This window comes from Schistocerca piceifrons, chromosome 5 (assembly GCF_021461385.2).
Source record: "Schistocerca piceifrons isolate TAMUIC-IGC-003096 chromosome 5, iqSchPice1.1, whole genome shotgun sequence".
Classification (NCBI taxonomy): Eukaryota; Metazoa; Arthropoda; class Insecta; order Orthoptera; family Acrididae; genus Schistocerca; species Schistocerca piceifrons.
Window position 1 is genome coordinate 324,307,180 of NC_060142.1, and position 19,877 is coordinate 324,327,056.

General features: G+C 43.6%; 1 pseudogene; it reads left to right on the forward strand.

Moving 5' to 3' along the window:
- Positions 1 to 472: 472 nt before the first annotated feature.
- Positions 473 to 590, forward strand: LOC124799578 (annotated as a pseudogene).
- The last annotated feature ends 19,287 nt before the right edge of the window (positions 591 to 19,877 follow it).

Sequence of the window (19,877 nt, forward strand, 5' to 3'; positions counted from 1 at the left end):
CCTTCCGACTTCCATTTGTTTGGTCCAGTGAAGGTTGTACTCTACAGGAAGCAGTACGTGTATGATGGGGAGGTTACTGATGCAGAAAGACATTGGTTCTGTCGTCGACTTGTAGAGTGGTACCATGTGGACATAAAGGCCCACACAGTAAAGTGGCGTGAGACCGTCGCACAAAACGGAGATTATGTTGATAAATAGGGTTTTGTAGCCTAAAGAGTGGAGAACAATATAGTGTACTAGAATCCTGAATAAAATCAATCTGCTTTCAGCAAAAAAAATTGTATTGCATTAAATAATAAACACCTCTTGTAGAAAAATTTCTTACGCTCAAAGACTGTTACAAGTAGCAACATTTCACAGTTGTTTGTTACACCAAGAATAATCGCTTCTGTACATCACTTCATGATAATATCCAGTACCATCACTAGTTACAGTTACGTTTTCACAATATTCATGACCCTTAAATCAAATGGGCAACGGCCTTACCGCAGTGGGTACGCCGGTTCCCGTGAGATCACCGAAGTTAAGCGCTGTCGGGCGTGGTCGGCACTTGGATGGGTGACCATCCAGGCCGCCGTGCGCTGTTGCCATTTTTCGGGGTGCACTCAGCCTCGTGATGCCAATTGAGGAACTACTCGACAGAATAGTAGCGGCTTCGGTCAAGAAAACCATAGTAACGACCCGGAGAGTGGTGTCCTGACCCAAAGCCCCTCCTGTCCTCATCCTCCACTGAGGACGACACGGCGGTCGGATGGTCCCGGTAGGCCACTCGTGGCCCGAAGACGGAGTGCTTTAAATCAAACAATTACACCTTCAGTACTTTCTACCGTACGTCTCCTACGAGCAGTCAAGAGTCGAGACCTCAGCAGAATAATGGTAATAAGACCTGGCAATCTCAGTTAAGTAACTCACCAATATGAGAAGCGCGATGCGAAATCGCGTCACTTAGCTATCTCACGAGTATGATAAGTGCGTCCCTGTCGATGCTGGTTGAAGAATTTCGATTCACATAATGTGATTTCTTATCAGTGTTATCGGTTCGCTGAATGGAATGCTGTATCCTGTCCTCAGTCAGCTTCTGCTGGAAGGAGATAGGGCAATAACAGCTGCAAGTACAAAGGGAGCTGGCGCCTCGTCGGTAAGTGCTAGTGCAGATAGGCGCGGTGTGTGTGTGTGTGTGTGGGAGGAGGCGGGTGGGCGCGCGGCGCTATCAGGTCCTGGCCCTCTGAGCGCCTCCCGAGTGACGGCGCCCGCAGCCGCCGCTATCTGCAGCTGTCTGCAGGCGGCTGGCCGCCGTCCCCGCCTGCGCCGCGCCGCGCCGCGCCGTGCTGTGCTGTGCTGTGCTGCGGCGCGGTGCCGGACGGCCGATAAATCGTCCGGGCAGACCGAGGCACCCGCCTCTCCCTGCCCCGCAGAGACTTGGATCGCCGTTACCCGACCTCACGAAGCTGACGTCCACGTTCGTCCGTTGGCGGGTAAGGGAAGCTACTTTGTAGCACGACGATTTGCTACAATACATTGCGCAAATAAAATTGAAAATGCACCTAGTGCAGGTAGTAGCACCTGTCATACAGCTGCCTCAGTATTCTTTTCATTCCCAGCACGCCGGATGTGCGCACGCACCCACGCACGTACACACGCACGCAGACACAAACCCACCCACCCACCCATATACACACACACACACACACACACACACAAACACACGCGCACGCACAAACACGTGCGCGCTCGCACACACATACACACACACACACACACACACACACACACACACACACACACACACACAAACACACGCGCACACACAAACACATGCGCGCTCGCACACACATACACACACACACACACACACACACACACACACACACACACTGTAACTTTCTTTAAAATTGATAACTTTACTATTACGATTCAAAAATGGTTCAAATGGCTCTAAGTACTATGGGACACAAAACGTCTGAGGTCTTCAATCCCCTAGACTTACAACTACTTAAACCTAACTAACCTAAGGACATCACACAGCCCGAGGCAGGAATCGAACCCGCGACCGTAGTAGCAGCGTGCTTCCGGACTGAAGCGCCTAGAACCTCTCGGCCACAACAGCCGACAGATTACGTTTAATTAATGTCTGATCTGTGGAATGGATACAATATTCGAACTAGAATGAAATTAACACTCTACAGCGGAGTGCGCGCTGATATGAAACTTCCTGGCAGATTAAAACTGTGTGCCGGACCGAGACTCGAACTCGGGTCCTTTGCCTTTCGCCGGCAAGTGCTCCACCAACTGAGCTACCCAAGAACGACTCACGCCCCGTCCTCACAGCTCTACTTCTGCCAGTACCTCGTCTCCTACCTTCCAAACTTTACAGAAGCTCTCCTGCGAACCTTGCAGAACAAGCACTCCTGAAAGAAAGTAGAGCTGTGAGGACGGAGCGTGAATCGTGCTTGGGTAGCTCAGTTGGTAGAGCACTTGCCCGCGAAAGGCATAGGTCCCGAGTTCGAGTCTCGGTCCGGCACACAGTTTTAATCTGCCAGGAAGTTTCAAAACTCGAATTGTTGTGTACCGAGTTGTACCTGCAAGTGAAGGACATAGTGTATGTTATTGTTGGCAAAACTTTATGCGAATCGATTGGGCAGTGCAACTCCTAATACCAATGCAGATATACAGTCACTGCAAAATACCTTCAGCCTCTTAGGCGCTGAATCATCTGGCCCTGTTCGAAAGTGATAACTTTGGTCCCTGTGCACATAACAAATAAATTGTCTTGCCTCTAAAGCAGCAACGGAGGGACGCGATATATCCTCATAAAAAATATAAATACTCGAGCTAAAGACTCAGTAGTGTGCAACGCTGGCCATATTAGTTGAAATACACATGAAATTCATTTGGATGATAAATGAGAAATTAAAAAAAAATCCAACATGTTTAAAAAATATGACCTTGACAGGGAGTCGGTACTGATTATTGTGAATAAATCATAACACTCAGTTTTTTTAGCAAAATTATATTGCGACTTAAGTTTGGCTTTTCAAAAAAAACTCGCAATTGAAGTTACATTACTCACAATTGATTCACAAACAATGAGATTTAAACAGCAAGTATTATCTAACTTGATTAATCCAACATCCAACATAAATGCAAATCATCAAATTACACATAACTATGTAAACAAATCTGAAAACCATTAAAAAAATGGCTGGCCGGTGTGGCTGTGCGGTTTTAGGCGCTTCAGTCTGGAACCGCGTGACCGCTACGGTCGCAGGTTCGAATCCTGCCTCGGGCATGGATGTGTGTGATGTCCTTAGGTTAGTTTGGTTTAAGTAGTTCTAAGTTCTAAGGGACTGATGACCACAGATGTTAAGTCCCATAGTGCTCAGAGACATTTGAACCATTTGAGCCATTACAAAAATGAAATATCTAACCAGCCTTTTTTCAAAACGGTTTACGTACATTCTGAGGTTACTCAACAATTGCAAATTATTAGCCAACTCATCTATCTACATCTACATCCATACTCTGCAAGCTATCTGACGGTGTGTGGCCGAGGGTACTTTGAGTACCTCTATCGGTTCTTCCTTCTATTCCAGTCTCGTGTAGTTCGTGGAAAGGAAGATTGTCATTATGCCTCTGTATGGGCTCTAATCTCTCTGATATTATCCTCATGGTCTCCGCGAGATTTACGTAGGAGGGAGCAATATACTGCTTGAATCCTCGGTGAAGGTATGTTCTCGAAACTTCAACAAAAGCCGATACCGAGCTACTGAGCGTCTCTCCTGCAGAGACTTCCACTGCAGTTTATCTATCATCTCCGTAACGCTTTCGCGATTACTAAATGATCATGTAACGAAGCGCGCTGCTCTCCATTGGACTTCTCTATCTCTTCTATCAACCCTATCTGGTACGGATCCCACACTGGTGAGCAATATTCAAGCAGTGGGCGAACAAGTGTACTGTAATGTACTTCCTTTGTCTTCGGATTGCATTTCCTTAGGATTCTTCCAATGAATCTCAGTCTGGCATCTACTTCACCAAGCATCAATTTTATATGATCATTTCATTTTAAATCACTCCTAATGCCTACTCCCAGATAACTTATGGAATTAACTGCTTCCAGTTGCTGATCTGCTATATTGTAGCTAAATGATAAAGGATCTTTCTTTCTATCTATACGCAGCACATTACACTTGTCTACATTGCGATTCAATTGCCATTCCCTCTCCCATGCGTCAATTCGTTGCAGATCCTCCTGCATTTCAGTACAATTTTCCATTGTTACAACCTCTTGATATTACTACAGCATCATCCGCAAAAAGCCTCAGTGAACTTCCGATGTTATCCACAAGGTCATTTACGTACATTGTTGTAAGTAGGCTGTGTAGGTTTTTATGTTGGTAACGCCACGTAGCGCTCTATATGAAAATCACTGACTGTGCTGTGTGAAGGCTGTGGTTGGTTTGCATTGTTGGAGTATATGCTATTGTAGTGTTGGGCAGTTGGCTGTTAACAGCGCGTAGCGTTGCGCAGTTGGAGGTGAGCCGACAGCAGTGGTGGATGTAGGGAGAGAGATGGCGGAGTTTTGATAGCGGATGATCTGGACGTGTGTCCATCAGAGACAGTAAATTTGTAAGACTGGATGTCATGAATTGCTATGTATATTATGACTTTTGAACACTGTTAAGGTAAATACATTGTTTGCTCTCTATCAAAATATTTCATTTGCTAACTATGCCTATCAGTAGTTAGTGCCTTCAGTAGTTTGAATCTTTTATTTAGCTGGCAGTTTTGGAGCTCGCTGTATTGCAGTGGTTCGAGTAACGAAGATTTTTGTGAGGTAAGTGATTTGTGAAAGGTATATGTTATTGTTAGTCAGGGCCATTCTTTTGTAGGGATTATTAAAAGTCAGATTGTGTTGCGCTAAAAATATTGTGTGTCAGTTTAGTGTTGATCAGAGTAAGTAAAGAGAGTAATGTCTGAGTACGTTCAGTTGTGCTCAGCTGTTTGAAAAGCAAATAACGTAAGAGGTTTATCAGCACAGTAATTCATTAATTTTTCTAAGGGGACGTTTCATTGTGGATAGCAACGGTCTACGACACTCCCCTGCGGCACACCTGAAACCACTCTTACTTCGGAAGACTTCTCTCGACTGAGAATGACATGCTGCGTTCTGTTATCTAGGAACTCTTCAATCCAATTACACAATTGGTCTGATAGTCCATATGCTCATACTTTGTTCATTAAACGAATGTGGGGAACTGTATCGAACGCCTTGCGGAAGTCAAGAAACACAGCATCTACCTTGTGTATGGCCCTCTGAGTCTCGTGAACGAATATCGCGAGCTGGGTTGCACACAATCGTCTTTTTTGGAGCCCATGCTGATTCCAACAGAGTAGATTTCTAGCCTCCAGAAAAGTCATTATACTCGAACATAACACGTGTTCCAAAATTCTACAACTGATCGACGTTAGAGATATAGGTCTATAGCTCTGCACATCTGTTCGACGTCTCATTTGAAAATGGGGATGACCTGTGCCCTTTTCCAATCCTTTGGTACGCTACGCTCTTCTAGAGACTTACGGTACACCGCTGCAAGAAGGGGGCCAAGTTCCTTCGCGTACTCTGTGTAAAATCGAACTGGCATCCCATGAGGTCCAGCAGCCTTTCATCTATACTAATGCGCTGGCAAAAACAGAAATCATAATTATTGAACATCTTTGCCTTATTTACATAAAGACTTCTGCTTCCATGTTCAACAATACTGGCATACCTACATTAATCTAACTCTTGGTGGCTTCACACAACACACCCCAAAGACTACCGGCTCCATCGTCTTCCCTCACAGGTAGCACAGTCAGCGATCCGCATTATCGAGTCTATCAGAGACATTCGCCGTTTATAGTATACTAGTTTCATTTTAATTTATTAATATTCTTATCTTATTTTGGTGCCACATACAATTGCACCCCAGTATACTCCTTTCAACACACACACACACACACACACACACACATACAGCCATTAAGAGAACAGAAATGAGCAGAAGTTAGTTTTCCGCGTATATTAGGTTGGTGGATACGTTAGTAGCGTTTTTGTTTTGCATTTTGGTATTCTAGTTGTTCTACGTTTATTTATCGATCGTCATCTTCTATCTGTAGTTCACTGTTACTATTTGAGTTCACACATTGCCATTTTATTATTTGGACGTAGTGAGTGGAGCTGTGGACGCTAGAAAATGGAGTGTAAAGTGAAGAATTCGGAACATTTCCGACATATTCTTTTGCTAGAATTCAGCACACAGGCGACAGCAGTGGAGGCAGCTATAAATATTTACGCCATGTGTCAAAATAAGGCCGCTGGTAGAGCACGGCAAGAAAATGGTTTTCTCATTTTAAGGAGGATCGTCTTGGCATAAGTGACTATCCAAGTTCAAGAAGAACTTCGGGACTGATGAAGCTCGTTTAAACCCATTAATTCTAAACCCATTTATCCACAGTGCTCCACTTCAGTGTACTCAAGAATTGGCAGATGCCATGAACTCTGATCATTCCACCTTCGTGCAACATCAGCATGCAACGGGGAAGCTTCAAAAATCATGTGTATGGGTGATTATAGCATGCTTTAACCCAAAATCACAAAATCAGCGAGTTCATCTATGCTTGCTGGTCGTCAATTGGCTCGTGAACAAGACTCACGCCCTGTCCTCACAGCTCTACTTCTGCCAGTACCTCGTTCCTTACCTTCCAAACTTTACAGAAGCTCTCCTGCGACCTTGCAGAGAGAGCTTCTGTAAAGTTTGGAAGGTAGGAGACGAGGTACTGGCAGGAGTAGAGCTGTGAGGATAGGGCATGTGTCGTGCTTGGGTAGCTCAAATGGTAGAGCACTTGCCCGCGAAAGGCAAAGGTCCCGAGTTCGAGTCTCGGTCTGGCACACAGTTTTAATCTACCAGGAAGATTCAGTGTGCGTGTGTGTGTGTGTGTGTGTGTGTGTGTGTGTGTGTGTGTGTATGTAGTGAGTGAAGTGTTATGAAACAATGTGTGTGTAGTGTGTGTAGTGTGTGCAGTGACTGGCAGTGAGATATGAGTGAACAGTTTGGCATTACATTATGTGATAAGTTATTTGTAAAAGAAGTATTGTACACCAGGAGTAAATCTAATGATTGTCTCTAACTAGAAGTCTGTAAGTGTATGTGTATGAAAATAAGTTTGCTTTAAATTGGTTTACACTTGTAAATACTTTGACATGTCCTATATTTTTGTAAAAAGAGATATGCAGATGAATAAAGCTACTACTACTACTACCACTACTACTATTGAACAAGCCCATCAGCTTCCAAAGTAAGATATGTTAAGATTTTTATGCGAAGTGTCCTGATCTGACAGGCAGAGGGGGAGAAAGCTCGCCTCGATGCAGGGGAGATGTGGTCCTGGAGAAAAATGACAGGAACTAGCTCGACTGACAGAAAAAGGAATGAGATGGTTCTACAAGAAATAGGAGGGAAGAAAAAAACTATTGAAAGATATAGCCCAACGCTAAGGAACACGTATTAAGCTTGAACAGACACCACCTTCCTTCATTAAATACTTCCTAATGCAAGGTCACAGGGAAGAAAGTGAGGGGATAACCGAGAACACCCTAATGACAGTAATAATAATAATAATAATAATAATAATATAACGAGAACGATTAGTGAGGTGAGAAGTTTTTCATACCTGGAGGTGAAAAGGACTGCTAAAGGCTACTGTGGCTATGGCTACAGGGAAACAGCTTAGATTTTTAAAAGAAGTAGAAGACATTTTCCTGCCTTTTCCATGTGAGTGCTTCAGCTTCATTTTGTTAACACGTCATGTAATTAGTAGTGGCAATATATATATATATATATATATATATATATATATATATATATATATATATATATATATCGCCTGCAAAAATATTTAATTCGATGGTAACTAATTTCGGTCAGTATTTGATCAGCCTCAAACCCTCATACCATGATGGTGGGCTGTGGTGGAGATTGGAGTGGGTGTTGTGACTACACGAACAGCAGCTGACTTTCGCGGAGTCCAACACCTGCTCCATGCGCCGCTACCGCCTACCATCACTGTATGAGGGTCTTAGAACAGTCAAATACTAACCGAAACCGATTGCCATCGAAATAAATGTTTTTGTAGTCGAGTCTGTTTATAACCCATCTTTAAAGTACTTTTAGTTACATAGCTCTTTCTCCACGAGAAATGTTCTCAAAAATTACGTTATATATATATCTCCAGTGTCGCAGAGACATTTTAACGTATGCTTCAGTTTATTTTAATTTTCGCGCTTTATTACTTCCATTTCACTATAATTTACTCCTTTTCTGTGGATGGCTACTAGACTTTTGCTGGCCCCAAAATCTGTAGGAAAAGAAAGGATAGAGATACCAAAATGTTACTTTCTGTATGTGTACAATACGGTATGAAGAATACTGGATGAAATCTGTAGATGATTTGGGGTGTACACTGTGCAGAATTTAGTACACGGAGCTGCAACCTCTGGCAGCAACAGTGGATTAAACCTGCCGGGCATACAGTCAGATTGAGACAGAGACCGTCACTCGTAGTGGCCGGCGGGTGGTAGGGCGCCAATCTCTCTGCCACGGCAGGCCAGACAATTTTTATGGGTGAGAGAAATGCAGAATGCGTTGGCTATGCCAATAGCTGGTCAAAACTCAAGGGTCAGGAAACCACGGGCAACATGAGTTCTTGTGCTATTTTTTTGAAAGGTGATTAAGGCCAAAAACGAAAAAGAAGCTGCAACCACCTGCCTTAACACGTCAGATATATAGCAGTTGCTGACCATATTACCACAACCGGTGCCCGACCAACGCTAGCAGTCTCTGTAGGTCATTAGCCTGTCGTTGTCGAATTGCAACTGGTGCTAGTAGACATTTATTCCTCTTACAGGAGCCATGGCACTGACTTCTCACAAGCAAACAACAGTGAAATACGATTTCTGAATGAGAAACCAATTCATGGTTGTTTTATGTTTGCTGCATACCAATTTTATGGTGTTATAGTTTTCAATGACCAACAATGTACTTCAGACACTTTGATTGTTCCGTACTTCCTAACAACCCCATATCTTACAACGGAACATTTAGAAACCGAACTGATAATCCGCTAGAGCACCTGCAGCGTGGCACTCTGTTCTTACTTACATTACACTTGTGTGGCAAAAGTCGTGGGATAGCAATATGCAGATATACGGGATGGCGGTAGTATCTAGTGCAGAAAGTATAAAAGGGCAGTACAAAGAGGGAGCTGTCATGTGTACTCACATGATTCAGTTATTTTGCTCCCCAAATAGCAAAACTCCTTTACTACTTTAAGTGTCTCATTTCCTAATCTAATTCCCTCAGCATAACCCGACTTAATTCGACTACATTCCATTATCCTTGTTTTGCTTTTGTTGATATTGATCTTATACCCTCCTTTCAAGACACTGTACATTCCGTTCAACTGCTCTTCCAAGTCCTTTGCTGTCTCTGACAGAATTACAATGTCATCAGCGAACCTTAAAGTTTTTATTTCTTCTCCATGGATTTTAATACCTACTCTGAATTTTTCTTTTGTTTCCTTTACTGGTTGCTCGATATACAGATTGAACAACATCGGTGAGAGGCTACAACCCTGTCGTACTCCCTACCCAACCACTGCTTCCCTTTCATGTCCCTCGACTCATATAACAGCCATCTGCTTTCTGTACAAATTGTAAATAGCCTTTCGCTCCCTGTATTTTACCCCTGCCACCTTCAGAATTTGAAAGAGACTATTCCAATCAACATTGTCAAAAGCTTTCTCTAAGTCTACAAATGCTAGAGACGTAGCTTTCTTATAAGATAAGTCGTAGGGTCCTAATAACAATAATAATACTATTAATAATAATAATTACTATTATTAATCACACACACACACACACACACACACACACACACACACACACACACAGAAACGCACACGTACACTCGCGATCTGACACACGGTTTAACTATAGTTTTCAATATTTATTACATATAATATAATGACAAAAATTATTATTATTATTATTATTACTGCGTGGTCTATCATAAAACCAACAGTTTGCCGTGAATGATTGCTCCAGGAGGGATAAATGCACTGCAACGCAGCGTATGCCGTGTTATACATAAGCGAGACGTGACCAGGTACTGTACACGTTGTTTAGAGACGAAAGTGTGGGAAGTTCTCGGAACACGAAGCGCTGTCAACAGCAGCCTCGAACGGAAAGAATTTACAACAGCGAGTGGGATATTATTTTGTGCTCTGAAATAGCGTTTAGCGGGCGCTGCCTCCGCGCCACGTCAGCATGCAGGCCTTATCGCTGAGACTCAATTTGTATTAGGGCCGCGTTCCGATAACTGGATTACGTCGCCGGCTCCTGACATAAGGCTTCGTTCGCTGTCGATACCAGCGGCCGCTACAGCGACGAGTCTCGAATCTGTGCTGTACGTGTCCCTGGGAACTGAGGCACTCGCTGGCGGCTTGTCTCTCGTGCGCCCAAATGTTATCATTTGTGTGCAGACCACAAGGACCAACGGAACAACGTTTTTTCACTCCTGATATGCGTAGCTATAAATTCATTCGACTTGAAACAAATATGTAAATCTTCAGTTAAGCTCTGTGTGTGCGTTCGCACGTGCACGTGTGTGCGTCCCTGTGAGTACGTGCGTGCGTATGTTTGTGAAAAAAGTGTGAGAGAGATACACCCCCCCCCCCCCTGACCCACACACATGCATATAGAGGGAAAGACAGAACAGAGAGAAAGAGAAACAGAACGAGAGAGAGAGAGGGAGAGAGGTAAACAGGTGTTTGTGTGAGATGGATACACACTCCCTCCCCCTAAGAGAGAGAGAGAACGCAAGAGAAAAGATAGATACGCCTAGACAGATATATACAACAAGTAACTTCGAGAATAGCCACAGAGCGTGCAGTAGGGCTGTTGGCGTTTACAGTGTACGTATAAATGACCTGTTGGATAACCTCGGAAGTTTCGCGAGACTATTTGCAGGCGGTGCCGTTGTCTGTAGCAGTGTTTCTCAAGGGCATTATCGCCGCTTGGGGTGCGTTTCCACTTCTCGAGGGGACTATCGAGCGAAAAGTGGCGGCAGGAGAACGTTGTAGCGAAAAGGGGAGTGCTAGGCGAGGACAGGCCTTCTGAGTTTGAATATTTTCAACATTTCGCCGCCCTGTCAGCAACTGTATCAATATTAATTTTAAATTAACAACAGCCTCAGTTGCATTGTTTACCTAGATTTACCTAGGTTTCTGTTGGGATAACCCAACCTTCTTCAGAATAAAATAAGCCAAGATAAGTCCATTATGGACAAATCGTAGTTCCTTTTATTCTGAAGAAGGTTGGGTTATCCCAACTGAAACCTAGGTAAATCTAGGTAAACAATGAAACTGAGTCTGTTGTTAATTTAAAATTAATAATTGTGAGTTTGCTTAGACAAACGATCTTTTAGTTAGTAACAGCCAATAATATACGTGAATTGAATTTTGTTCATAACAATACGATTACGACAGCTAAATCCAATTTAATTGGCTGAAACGGTATACCGGTTACCAGAATAAGTAAAAATTTTTAATTCTTACCAGGTTGTATTAGGAAGAATTTGGTAAGAAATAACAATGTGGTAAGAATTAACACTTTATTTTCCACAAATTTTAGCTTCAGCACATGTTCTATCTTGGAGTCAGTACGCACACTCGAAGTGGAGGACCTCAGATTCAGGCAGATTCCCGTATGCGACCCACAATGAGTGATAATAACCCGTTCAGCAGCAGTAAAACGTCAGTAATGCTACAGTTGACCCTGGAGGTGCATTGCACGTTGTGCCTACATTCGAAGGAGCACAGTGAAAATTTGTAGCGTCTAGTCAGTGGCATACACAGGGTGGACAGTAATACGGAAACAGCAAAAACACGACACATTACAATGCCTAATAGGGTGTTGAGCCGAACTATTGCTCGTGTTTGAGCCGTTGACAGGTTGGGGTCGTGTATTCGGATTGTGACGTCTCGTTTTCCTAGTCCGTTCACTGGCGCCACTACGTTTGCTCGCTTTGTCTGTCCGTGAGTGGCAGCAGCGGCGTTTATCGATAGCGAGTGTTGTGGTACTATCTTTGGAGCGACCTCTAGTATTTCCGTGTCGTCGTGTGTTGGAGTTCAGTTGGGACGGAGCAGCAGTGAGGTCAGATAGCAGCAGTATTCGCCGAGGGAGCTCGCGATATATGCACTGCCCGATGGAAGGATGGGGTCACGAGAGTGCACGACCACGTCGAGGTCCGAATTCAGCGAGTTTAAGTTGAATGGACCGTTATATTCGAGTAGTGCAACTTTCACTTGTGTGTGTCCCCGTCCGTCGAAGTGACCTCATGCCATCAAGCTGTCAGTTGGCGGTTTTATACTCCGACGTTTCCCTTGCCTGACTTGATGGGCAACGACGGATGGTTGGTTGTTCGGTCGTTCGTCTGAGTGGTCGACGTGTATCTGGTCTTTCGACCAATTCTGTGTTCTTAGCGTTCATGTCTACGTGCAATTCGTCTTGTTGCTGTGTAGTGACTGTTTATCATTGTTCGAGTTGTTTGTGGAATTGTCTTTTGCGGTTCCATGTGCATCTAGTCAGATTTTGAATAGGCTGTTTGGTTCTTAACCCTGTCTGCGTACTAGGATTTGGTGGAGCCAACTTGAGTAATTAAATGCTTGTCATTTGACGCTGTTAACTGTTATTCTATCGTGGTATTGGTTATCGCATCTTAGATGGATTTTGCGAGTGTGCTGGTCGGCGTTTAAGCTGTCCCTAGTTTGAGTTACCACCCTGTTAAGTGAGCATAACTGTTGGCTGCCTGTCTCACCGCGTACGTAGCTGTACGAACTTTTCTCAGGCCGATCCTTGGAGCACTGTCTGTGGATCACTCCCTTCTTTATTTGGTCTGATTGTGCCAATTGTTTAAAAATAATATTTTGTTTAAATTATTCCTATTGCTCGTGGCCTTCAGCCGACAAATAATGTTAATTCTTTCTTTATAAGGCCTTCAGCCGTCAGTGTAGCTTGTGTTACAATCAATTTTTTTTAATGATTGTTTTTTAAAAATTATTTCTTTAAATAAAGTGTACGTGTTTACTGTGCAACCAACGGTAACTGATTAGGCCCCGTCCACATCTTTTCCTGCTTTCCGTAAGTCTCATGTCTGAGGTGTAGCATTCAAAACAAATTCCACTAGTTTTCGAATGGATAAATACAGATCCTCAATTATTTTCAAGGTAATCTTATACCATTCTTCTTGCAAAATAGTGAGAAGTACAGGTAAGGATGATGGACGTAGGTAGCGACCACACACCCTTCTCTCCAAAGTAGACAACAAAGGCTGAAAAACACTGGGATCTGGTGACTATGATGACCAGAGGGTCTGCGAAAAATCATCATCGTCGTACTCACAAAACCAACCCTGGACGAACTAAACTTTGTGAACGGGGGACCTTTCATCTTGGAACACACCATTAGGGAACAACAGTTGTACCTTGGGAAGGACCTGATCAGTCACAATGGTCACATAACTCTTGCCAGTAATGCGACATTCAAGATAAATCACGGTATACCACGATATGGCTGCGCAAATTATCACCGATTTATCTCTTGGGACGTAAAGTGCGTCAGAAGTTGGTTTAAATGGTTCAAATGGCTCTGAGCACTATGGGACTCAACTGCTGAGGTCATTAGTCCCCTAGAACTTAGAACTAGTTAAACCTAACTAACCTAAGGACATCACAAACATCCATGCCCGAGGCAGGATTCGAACCTGCAACCGTAGCGGTCTTGCGGTTCCATACTGCAGTGCCTTTAACCGCACGGCCACTTCGGCCGGCTCAGAAGTTGGAAACAGTGTGAAACAAGACTCATCTCACCAAGTGACTTCCTTGCATCGCTCCATAGTCTAGGTTTTATGGCTTAGGCGCTATGTTTTCCTGTTACGGACATTTGGATCACTGATGAGTGATTTAGGAATACCAGCTTATCCTTCAAATCCCAGCTTATGGAGCTACCTTCGTTTTGTTTTGGTGCTGACAGGGTTTGCGAGTGCGAGCTTCAGTTCTGCAGTGACTTCTGCAACTATCGTTCCTTTATTTTTCGTCACAATCCTCTTCAATGACCGTCCGTCATGTTCACTCAGCACACACTTGTGTCTGCGTTGTGATAGCGCACGATGTTTTCCCGCTTTCCCTGTGTGCGGTATAAATCTTCGATACGGTGCCTCTTGGAACACAGAACAGTTCGGCTACCTTAGCTACGGAATCAGCCACGATATGAGCACCAACATTGTACCGACGTTCGAATTCATTTATCTCAAACATAATGCACTTACAACTTAGAACACTCTTCTGACCACGGAGGACACTTCCAACGAGATTAAACACAGGTATCCTTCAAATTCAACAGCGCAACGTGTAGGCTCTGATCGCATCTGTATTTATGTTCAAGCATGCATTTCTCGCGGTGCTTGCATACTTTGTCCACCCTCTGTAACTAGTGTATGTTGGAAACATATTTTCTCAATATGCTTGAGAAAAAGAACTGCTGCACATATTCGAATGAGTGCTTGAAATATGGATTCACCCCAAAGTTTAGAAACAGGCAACTATCGTTGCGTCTCATTCGTGAAATGACAGTTTCAAATGACGCTGTGAAGTTTACCAGGTTATGTGCCTACCTTTGTAGTTTTTATACTGACGTAGTGGGGTGCTTAGGTTTCAATTTACAGGACACTGAGATTTAACTCCATAGGAAAGTTACTGGGGAAACCTCCTCTATGCGAAAAGGTCTCCTTGCTTTCTATAAAGTTTGATTATAAACCGCGAAATGTAAAAAATGCCTTGCAGTCAGGGTAACACTCATGTTAACCGCATTTAAATAAATTATCCGCGCAATACTGGGGCCTGGTGCATATGCCGTGATAAAATGAACGGCATTAGAATACAATTTCAAGAGCAATTGACGAGACAACATTTGATGTGGGAGGAAATCTTTTGATGTGCTGATAACATAGAATTTTTAATGTAAATTGATAAACAGGCAACAGTAGACAATGGAGCATTGCTTATAACCTGGAATATGTTCTGTAATCAGAATATTATTAGTCAGTTCACCAACTCGGAAGGCTGTGCTGCATACAAGGAAGGGGGTAAAAAGCTTAGCAAGCGTTCTTGAATGTGCAACTCATGGAACTGTATCAATAGTTTCTTGATATAGCGGGTTTATAGCCCATTTAAAATCTCCTACACTTAGAGTGCTGGTAATACATTGCGTAACCCATAGGCAGCATTTTGGTGAGAAAAATTTAGGTGAACAGATTGTGTCCATTATTGCTGTTAACAAGATAAAATTTTGTTTCTTGAACAACCGTTTTTTCTGCAAGCTCTGTCACGAAAACGACGAAGAATTCGAATGTCTTCTTCTACATACCGAGGTGAGCTAATTACCAAGAATAAATATTTTTTGCAAATTTTTGTTACAATAGTCTAATTTCTTCGTTCGATTGATCGATTCAATCGAACTACTACCTCCTGACAATGCCTATCTTGAAAATATATTTTAAAAGTCATCTGTTAAAAAACATCTTTCATACACTGACGAAAAAGAAATCGCAACACCAAGAAGGAGTTATGCGTCATGAACGTGTTGGTAGGCGTGTTGCTGCATCTGAAAGGTGAAGTCTGTCCAAATGTCGCTCCAGTCACATAAGAGTGGCACTAGTAGCGTCACTATGAAGAAATCGAATTTGCTGTAAGTACACGCTGTAACGGTCGTGAGCGTTAGTTACTTTTGAGAGTGAACGTGGTGAGCTGACGTTAGTCAAGAATACCTTCGAAGTGTCAAACTCTCCATAATCAATATCTCACTGAGTTTGAAGGACGTCATGTAATAGGGCTACGAGAAGATGCGTGTTCTTCCTGCGACTTTTCAGAGTCACTTGGCAGTAATGTAGCCATTGTACATGATTGTTGGCAGCGGTGGTCACGAGAAGTTTCGGTCACAAGAAGACTGGGTTCCAGATGGCCACATGGTGCTACCAAGAGCGAAGATTACATTATTTGGCTTATGACTCTGGCACATCGTACTGGATCTGCAGCAAAAATTTGAGCAGTTGTTGGCATCATACTGACACAACGAATTGTCACCGGCGACTTCAAGGATAACTCCAAGCCAGACGCCCTGTAGTGTGCATTACACTTGCTCCGAACCACGTCCTTTTGCGATTTTAGAGGTGTCAAATGAGAGCCCACTGGAGGGCAGAGTGGAGTTCTGTTGTGTTATCATGAAAGCTGGTTCTGCCTCGGCACCAGTGAAGGCCGTGTGTTGTTTAAAAGAGATTACTGAGAACCTGCACTGGACCTACACCTGAAGTTACGGTCTGGGGTGCGATTTCATATGACAGCAAGAGCTATCTCGTGATTACCCTACGCACCCTGATTCCAATATTGTGCGTCAGTCAGGTGATTCGAGCTGTTGTGCTACTATTCATGAACAGCATTCCAGCGAGGTGTTGTAACCCAACGTGCTCTTCAGAGTGATATATTGCCATGAGTGACATGTTGGCAACAGGTTGCCTAGCCCTGCTCCATCAATAGATCTGTCTCCAGTGAAGCAAATATGGGACATCATCCGATGACACCTCCAGTGTCATCCACAAAATGCATTATCCACCCTTATATTGACTGACCAAGTGCAACAGGTATGGAACTCCATACCACAAATTAACATCCGGCACCTGTAAAACACAAAGCATGCATGTTTGCATGCTTGAATTCAATATTCTGGCGGCTACACCGGTCATTACTGTACCATCATTTCACATCTGCAGTGGCTTATCTCGTACATACATTAGCCTGTGATCTTGCGATGTTAATCACTTAAATATGTTACTTAGACAAATGTGTTCCCGAAATTTCATTACTATACATTAATTATGTTTTGGAGTTGCGCTGTTTTCCGTCAGTGTATTGAATATCGATACGCGTGATGGTAAGTCGCTGGCAACGTGCAAAGACGCTCTATGGATAGTTTTCTTGTGCTATGGAAGTCGCATCTATGGTTGCAAGTAAGTGCATGTACAGCGTGAACCAGAATTCACCCGGAAATCTATCAGAGGTTGTCCAGCAATACTTTCCGAACATTTTGGTATAAGGAGCCTGTGGGAACCATTATAGCCGGCGACTCGTTACAGAGTAATAATGTAATTATGATTTATTCGCTTTGTTATCATAGTAATCCTAGTATCTATGAAAATAGCTTCACAACGGCCAAAAAGCTTGTAATATGCAATCACCAAACCACGGAATGATCTGGTTTGTTGTAGACGACGATGTACATATGTACAGTAAATACCATGTGATGTCGTTGCCGTCGCTGCGGGAATAGCTCAGCATATCGTTGTTGTGCTGCGCTTTCATTGCATTCCGTGAAACCATACAACAGGTGCATATAGCCAAGTATTTAAAAATAAGTCCACTCGTATTGCTGTGTATCAGTGTTAATGTACAACGAACACTGCCAGAGAAAGAAACCCGAGACAGAGGCAAAACAATACTTAATGCTATCTTAAGCGCGACGAGTAAAGTGAGCGTTACTGTCGCCAGTAGTAAGTACCAGGAGTGACTGGAACAAGTTTGTTTCCAACACGACATACAGCACATGCCGTCGACATTTGCAGTGTTTTACACAAACTTCTATGCACTACAGATACAAACCCACTTGGAGCAAGAAACCAAACGAACTGCAATAACTCTGTAATGAACCGCCGTACAGCGTGAGCCCCTCGTACCAAAATACCGAGAAGATATCCCTAACACCCTATGAAAGTTTGTCCTTGGAGTTCTGGTTCACCCTGTATGTAAGCTGTGGTCTGAGACGGAGCCCTGCGTACCAATCAGGTGACGGGGCGGTTCAGGCAATGCATGACTTCTCTTCCGCTGTCCGCTGGGCTCAGCCCTATAGTTCTCTTCGTGTGGTCGTCTCGTGCAGCTAACATGGTTCATTCTGTTAAGTTCAGACGCCTTTGTCTGGTGTACTGTCGAGATGGTAATTTCTAAGCTGCAACATTCAGGAATTCGTGATGAGAGCGTTGATCGCTAGCGTGCGATGTCTTAATATTCTGTATGTTTTCTTCGTAATAAAAGTTAAAGCTGTTTGTTCTGATCGAGGCTTTGTTTCACGTACAACGATTAATATTGATCTTTGACTCATCCATTGATGTAGGTCATGGTTCATGCTGCTCTCCCGCTTATTTAATATTATCACGGTGATTTTACATAGCATGGGGTTCCATTTTGTTTTGTTTTGATAATATGTAACACTGCATTACTAAGGGGTCACCTGGAAGACGTATGTCACCCTATTACTGAATTTTTGTGGTTACTTTTTGAATTATGATCAACAATTATTTCAAATTCTCTTTAATTACATTTTTCTTACAGTCACAAATTATTACGTGTTTAATGCTCAGTTCTCATGTGATCTCTTATCTCTGTCTAAATTCTTAATTAATCCTAGTACGTTTTGTCCTCAGCGGAGGCTCTATAATAATAGACTGATATCGGCAGATCAAATATTTATTTCCTTGCGCGCGTGCAGCAGCAAAAGTAAGTAATGTTTGAGCTGCAGATTTTCGCAGGCAGCAGTAACCTGTGGTAGGACATGGTAGTTCTGTAGGCTTGAGATGGTGATGGGAGAAAGCAGAGAGGTTTGACTCCGTCCGTAGAGCACACCAAGGAGAGTTTTTGTGTTAAGGCCGTTGTGTTAGGTAATTCTTTGCTGCCCCCACAACCACTATCTCCCACGTCCCCTGACATCCGGTCTCGTGGACTTACTTGGGCTGAGGTGGTGAATGTGAACGGTCGTGGTTTTGTGAACACTCCGAGTAGCTTGTACACTGAGATGACAAAAGTCATGGGATACGTCCTAATATCGTGTCGGACTTCCCTTTACTGCGCGAAATGCAGCTACTTGACGAGGCATTGACGCAACTAGTCGCTGGAACTCCTCTGCAGAAATATTGAGCCGTGCCGCCTCTACTGTAAAAATGTCGCCGGTGCAGGATTTTGTGGACGAGATGACCTCTCGATCATGTCCAATAGGTGTTCGATCGGATTCATATCGGGCGATCCGAGTGGCCATGTCATTCGCTCAAACTGTTCAGAATATTCTCCAAACCTATCGCAAACAGTTGTGGCCCGGTTACATGGCGCATTGTCGTCCATAAAAATTCCATCCTTGTTTGGCTGCAAGTGCTCTCCAAGTAGCCGAACATAAGCATTTCCAATCAATGAGCGGTTCAGTTGGACCAGAGGAGCCAGAGAATTCCATGTAAACAGAACCCACACCATTATGGATACAGCACCAACATGCACTTTGTCGACTACTTGAGCCCTTGGTTTCATGGGATCTGCGCAACACTCGATGCCTACCATCAGCTCTCACAACGGAAATCTGGACTCGTCTGATTGGGCCACGATTTTCCTGTCGTCTAGGGTCCAACCGATATGGTCAAGATCCAAGGATACTTTCGTCGTACGTCCCGCATTGATTTCTAGGCTATTTCACGCAAAATTACTCGTCTGTTAGCACTGACAACTCTACACGAACGTCGCTGGTCTCGGCCCTTACGTGAAGGGTGTCGCCCACTGCTTTGTCTATGGTGAGAGGAAATGCCTGGAGTATGGTATCCTTGGCACGCTATTGACACTGAAGACCTGGGATTAGTTAATTCTCGAACCATTTCTGAAATAGAATGTCCCTTGCTTCCTGTCTTGCGGCCATA